Source organism: Oncorhynchus mykiss, chromosome 15 (assembly GCF_013265735.2).
Source record: "Oncorhynchus mykiss isolate Arlee chromosome 15, USDA_OmykA_1.1, whole genome shotgun sequence".
In the NCBI taxonomy this organism is placed as follows: domain Eukaryota; kingdom Metazoa; phylum Chordata; class Actinopteri; order Salmoniformes; family Salmonidae; genus Oncorhynchus; species Oncorhynchus mykiss.
The window spans coordinates 77,760,790-77,768,289 of NC_048579.1; the positions used below are offsets into that span (position 1 = coordinate 77,760,790).

General features: G+C 34.4%; 1 protein-coding gene across 1 annotated transcript in view; it reads right to left on the minus strand.

Moving 5' to 3' along the window:
* The window catches only part of LOC110490687 (leucine-rich repeat-containing G-protein coupled receptor 5-like), a 119,422-nt gene that overhangs the window by 85,345 nt on the left and 26,577 nt on the right, over positions 1-7,500 (minus strand). The window lies entirely within an intron of this gene.

The following is a 7,500-nucleotide window of genomic DNA, read 5'->3' on the forward strand; positions in this document are numbered from 1 at the left end:
CTATCAGAGAGAGGTGACACCAGACCCTTTAAAATCTATCAGAGAGAGATGACACAGACCCTTTAAAATCTATCAGAGAGAGGTGATAATACAATAGACTACAATAGACTACAATAGACTACAATATAATACAATAGAATACAATATAATACAATATACTACAATAGACTACAATAGACTACAATAGACTACAATAGAATACAATAGACTACAATAGACTACAATATAATACAATATAATACAATATAATACAATATACTACAATAGACTACAATAGACTACAATAGACTACAATATAATACAATATAATACAATATACTACAATAGACTACAATAGACTACAATAGACTACAATATAATACAATAGACTACAATAGAATACAATATAATACAATAGACTACAATATAATACAATAGACTACAATAGACTACAATATAATACAATAGAATACAATATACTACAATAGACTACAATAGACTACAATATAATACAATATAATACAATATAATACAATAGACTACAATAGACTACAATAGACTACAATATAATACAATAGACTACAATAGAATACAATAAAATACAATAGACTACAATAGACTACAATAGACTACAATAGACTACAATATAATACAATAGACTACAATAGAATACAATATAATACAATAGACTACAATATAATACAATAGACTACAATAGAATACAATAGACTACAATAGAATACAATATAATACAATAGACTACAATATAATACAATATACTACAATATAATACAATAGACTACAATAGAATACAATATAATACAATATAATACAATATACTACAATATAATACAATAGACTACAATAGAATACAATATAATACAATATAATACAATAGACTACAATAGAATACAATAGACTACAATATAATACAATACACTACAATATAATACAATAGACTACAATATAATACAATATACTACAATATAATACAATATAATACAATAGAATACAATATAATACAATATAATACAATATAATACAATATAATACAATATAATACAATAGAATACAATAGAATACAATATAATACAATAGACTACAATAGACTACAATATAATACAATAGACTACAATATAATACAATATACTACAATAGACTACAATATAATACAATATAATACAATATACTACAATAGACTACAATATAATACAATATAATACAATATACTACAATAGACTACAATAGACTACAATAGACTACAATATAATACAATATAATACAATATAATACAATAGAATACAATATAATACAATAGAATACAATATAATACAATATAATACAATAGAATACAATAGAATACAATAGACTACAATAGACTACAATATAATACAATAGACTACAATATAATACAATATACTACAATAGACTACAATAGACTACAATAGACTACAATATAATACAATATAATACAATATACTACAATAGACTACAATATAATACAATATAATACAATATAATACAATAGACTACAATATAATACAATATACTACAATATAATACAATAGACTACAATATAATACAATATAATACAATATACTACAATAGACTACAATAGACTACAATATAATACAATATACTACAATAGACTACAATAGACTACAATAGACTACAATATAATACAATAGACTACAATAGACTACAATATAATACAATATAATACAACATACTACAATAGACTACAATATAATACAATATAATACAATATAATACAATAGACTACAATATAATACAATATACTACAATATAATACAATAGACTACAATATAATACAATATAATACAATATACTACAATATAATACAATAGACTACAATATAATACAATATAATACAATATAATACAATATAATACAATAGACTACAATATAATACAATATACTACAATATAATACAATAGACTACAATATAATACAATATAATACAATATACTACAATAGACTACAATAGACTACAATATAATACAATATACTACAATAGACTACAATAGACTACAATAGACTACAATATAATACAATAGACTACAATAGACTACAATATAATACAATATAATACAATATAATACAATATACTACAATAGACTACAATAGACTACAATATAATACAATAGACTACAATAGACTACAATATAATACAATAGACTACAATATAATACAATATAATACAATATAATACAATATAATACAATAGACTACAATATAATACAATATACTACAATATAATACAATAGACTACAATATAATACAATATAATACAATATACTACAATAGACTACAATAGACTACAATATAATACAATATACTACAATAGACTACAATAGACTACAATAGACTACAATATAATACAATAGACTACAATAGACTACAATATAATACAATATAATACAACATACTACAATAGACTACAATATAATACAATATAATACAATATAATACAATAGACTACAATATAATACAATATACTACAATATAATACAATAGACTACAATATAATACAATATAATACAATATACTACAATAGACTACAATAGACTACAATATAATACAATATAATACAATAGACTACAATATAATACAATATAATACAATATAATACAATATAATACAATATAATACAATAGACTACAATATAATACAATATACTACAATATAATACAATAGACTACAATATAATACAATATAATACAATATACTACAATAGACTACAATAGACTACAATATAATACAATATACTACAATAGACTACAATATAATACAATATAATACAATATAATACAATAGACTACAATATAATACAATATACTACAATATAATACAATAGACTACAATATAATACAATATAATACAATATAATACAATATACTACAATAGACTACAATATAATACAATATAATACAATATAATACAATATAATACAATATACTACAATAGAATACAATAGAATACAATATAATACAATATACTACAATATAATACAATAGACTACAATATAATACAATATAATACAATATACTACAATAGACTACAATATAATACAATAGACTACAATAGACTACAATAGACTACAATATAATACAATAGACTACAATATAATACAATAGAATACAATATAATACAATATACTACAATAGAATACAATAGAATACAATATAATACAATATAATACAGTAGACTACAATATAATACAATAGACTACAATATAATACAATAGAATACAATATAATACAATATACTACAATAGAATACAATAGAATACAATATAATACAATATAATACAGTAGACTACAATATAATACAATAGACTACAATATAATACAATAGACTACAATAGACTACAATATAATACAATATAATACAATATAATACAGTATACTATCCTAACGCACACAGATCATACAGAATACCCTGCTGTGGTGTAGTGTTAACGCAGCCAAATCTGGACCACATATACCCACTGGTGACAGGGTTACGGATCCCACCTCGGCCCCTTCTCTCTGTCCCCCTCAATATCTGTCAATTCAATTCAATTCAATTCAATTCAAGGGCTTTATTGGCATGGGAAACATGACAAATCAAGTGAAATAGATAATAAACAAAAAATATAAAAATATTCTGACTGTCACTGTCCGTCCACAAATAAAATACCTATATAGGTGTCAATTCTAACGCACAAATATCCTATCGCTGATCCCTTAGGAAACAACATCTCTGGACTGTGTTAGTACATCATCTAATCTCCTGTCTGTACATGAACAAACTGGGTGTTAAATCTTCACCCCGAGTTCCGTAGTCTGTCAAGCCACAGATGAGGAACACACAGACAGGATCACAGGCAGCAGAACATCGGATGTGGACATTGCCCAAACATGTTGGAATTCAGGCTTAGAGGCAGATGTGTACTCAACTCTCTCTTAGCTGTCTGTCTGTCTGTCTGTCTGTCTGTCTGTCGCTCTCTCTCTCTATCTCTCGGTCTGTCTCTCTCTCTCTCTCTCGGTCTGTCTCTCTCTCTCTCTCTCTCGGTCTGTCTCTCTCTCTGTCTGTCTGTCTCCTAGTCTCTCTCCCAGTCTCTCTCGCTCTCCCCTGTTTGAGTGAGCAGCGAATGTAAACAAACAAATAACTTAATGAGCTCATCTGATTGGCTGTGAAAGTGTGTCACATTCCTCTATCTGACCACTAAGACCTCTTCTCCCCAGATGTCCAGTATAAAACTCTTCTTGACAACAGTCATAACAAGCCTTCCTCGGACAACGGTAGGGTAGCATGTGTACCCACAATGCCAAGGAGAAAGGCTAATGAAACAAATGGTTTTATAGAACCAAACATCTCTATACCTATGAAGAGAAGACCAGACCAGCTGCTATCACTAATATTCTTTTTAAGGGATAAAATATGTGAATATACATCAACTTTCATATTTAATAAATCTGTCCTGTTCTTCTTTTTAACTACACATTTTCTTTCTTCTTCTTCCGATTGATAAACTACACTACCAATAGTATGTGGATAAACTACACTACACTACCAATAGTATGTGGATAAACTACACTACACTACCAATAGTATGTGGATAAACTACACTACCAATAGTATGTGGACACTTGCTCGTCGAACATCTCATTCTAAGCTCATTAAAATGGAGTTGGTCCCCCCTCTTTGCTGCTACAACAGCCTCCACTCTTCTGGGAAGAGTTTCCACTAGATGTTGGAACATTGCTGCTATAACAGCCTCCACTCTTCTGGGAAGAGTTTCCACTAGTTGTTGGGACATTGCTGCTATAACAGCCTCCACTCTTCTGGGAAGAGTATCCACTAGATGTTGGAACATTGCTGCTATAACAGCCTCCACTCTTCTGGGAAGAGTTTCCACTAGATGTTGGAACATTGCTACGGGGACTTGCTTCCATTCAGCCACAAGAGCATTAGTGAGGTCGGACACTGATGTTGGGCGGTTAGGCCTGACTCGCAGTCAGCGTTCCAATTCATCCCAAAGGTGTTCGATGGGGTTGAGGTCAGGGCTCTGTGCAGGCCAGTCAAGTTCTTCCACACCGATCGACAAACCATTTCTGTATGAACCTTGCTTTGTGCACGGGGGCAATGTCATACTGAAACAGGAAAGGGCCTCCCCAAAACTGTTGCCACAAAGTTGGAAGCACAGAATTGTCTAGAATGTCATTGTATGCTGTAGAGTGAAGATTTCCCTTCACTGGAAGTAAGGGGCCTAGTCTGAACCTTGAAAAACAGCCCCAGACCATTATTCCTCACCCACCAAACTTTACAGTTGGCACTATGGGGCAGGTAGTGTTCTCCTGGCATCCGCCAAACCCAGATTGGTCCATCGGACTGCCAGATGGTGAACCGTGATTCATCCCTCCAGAGAACGCGTTTCCACTGCTCAAGAGTCCAACTCCAGACGACGCTTGACAATGCGCATGGTGATCTTAGGCTTGTGTCCGGCTGCTCGGCCATGGAAACCCATTTTAAGAAGCTCCAGACGAACAGTTCTTGTGCTGACGTTGCTTCTAGAGGCAGTTTGGAACTCGGTAGGGAGTGTTGCAACCGAGGACAGACGATTTTTACGCGCTGTGCTTCAGCACTCTGCGGTCCCGTTCTGTGACCTTGTGTGGCCTACCACTTCGCTGCGGAGCCGATGTTGCTCCTAGACGTTTCCACTTCACAGTAACAGCATTAACATTTGACCAAGGGCAGCACTAGCAGGTCAGAAATGTGACAAACTGACTTGTTGGAAAGGTGGCATCCTTATGACAGTGCCACGTTGAAAGTCACCGAGCTCTTCAGTAAGGCCATTCTACTGCCAATGTTTGTCTATGGAGATCGCATGACTGTGTGCTCGATTTCATACACCAGTCAGCAACGGATGTGAGGTGAAATAGCCGAATCCACTAATTTGAAAGGGGTGTCCACATACTTTTGTATATATAGTGTATGTGTTGCTTGACGAACATCCTTTATCTAAGTTACACACAACGGGAAACCCTTTGCAGTGAATCTCTTGCTACAAAATCTCTTTGAAAGTCTTCAAAAAGGGAAGAAGGAGAGAAGGTTGTGTAGACGGAGGAAAAGAACCCGGCCCAGAGAGACGCACGCCAGACCAGATTCTCTCATTGTGACCGATGACACGGCGCTGAAATTATGGTCCAATATTCCTGCCGCGCTTTCATCCCCCCCCCCCCCCCCCCCCCCCCAAAAAAAAACGGGCCGTTTCACAGGAAATTTACTTTTTACAAAGCTCACTTACCTCGGACATTTGTTCTACATGTCACAAACAGGTTTTTATTTACTTTTATGAGATCCGCGCCGCCGGCCCAGATGTTTCTGGTACAGGGTAATAAATTAAAACCCTGCCTGTAGCCTCAACATGTGTATTTAGGTATAAAACTCTACAAACGTAGGGGACTGTTAGTGATTATCCCCAGTATTCATATCAAAGAGGTGTTCTTTTATGAATCTACGTGGAGAGGCACCACAACAAAGAGTTCAGGAAGAGTTTTCCAATGGATCAACGGTCTCAGATGTTAGAAGGGTCACAGGAGAACTATCTCAACACCAGACAGGTTTAAAACAGGTTTGTTTCATTATTACAGTCTAGTCTGCAAAAAAAAATGATAAACTGTCAGCAACTGTAAAAGTTTGACATATCAAGAACTTGTCAGAGAGAGACAGAGAGAGAGAGACAGAGAGAGAGAGCGAGAGAGAGAGAGAGAGAGACTGAGAGACTGAGAGAGAGACAGAGAGAGAGAGAGAGAGAAAGACAGAGAGAGAGACACAGAGAGAGAGAGAGAGACAGAGAGAGAGAGAGAGAGAGAGAGAGCTGGGTAGCACTAACATGTTGATGGAGATGTATCACCCTGAGTCCTCCTTCTTCCCAGATCTCCCTCCTTCCCAGATCTCTGTCCTTTCCAGATCTCTCTCCTTTCCTCCCTCCTTCCCAGACCTCCCTCCTTCCCAGATCTCCCTCCTTTCATCCCTCCTTTCCAGTTCTCCCTCCTTTCCAGATCTCCCTTTCCTCCCTCTTTCCTAGATATTCCTTCCTTTCCTCACTCCTTCCCAGATCTCCCTCGTTTCCTCGCTCCTTCCCAGATCTCCCTCCTTTCATTCCTCCTTCTCAGATCTCCCTCCTTTCCTCATCTCCCTCCTTTCCAGATCTCCCTCGTTTCCTCCCTCCTTCCCAGATCTCCCTCCTTTCATTCCTCCTTCCCAGATCTCCCTCCTTCCCAGAACTCCCTCCTTCCCAGAACTCCCTCCTTCCCAGATCTCCCTCCATCCCAGAACTCCCTCCTTCCCAGATCTCCCTCCATCCCAGAACTCCCTCCTTCCCAGATCTCCCTCCATCCCAGATCTCCCTCCATCCCAGATCTCCCTCCATCCCAGATCTCCCTCCATCCCAGAACTCCCTCCTTCCCAGAACTCCCTCCTTCCCAGAACTCCCTCCTTCCCAGATCTCCC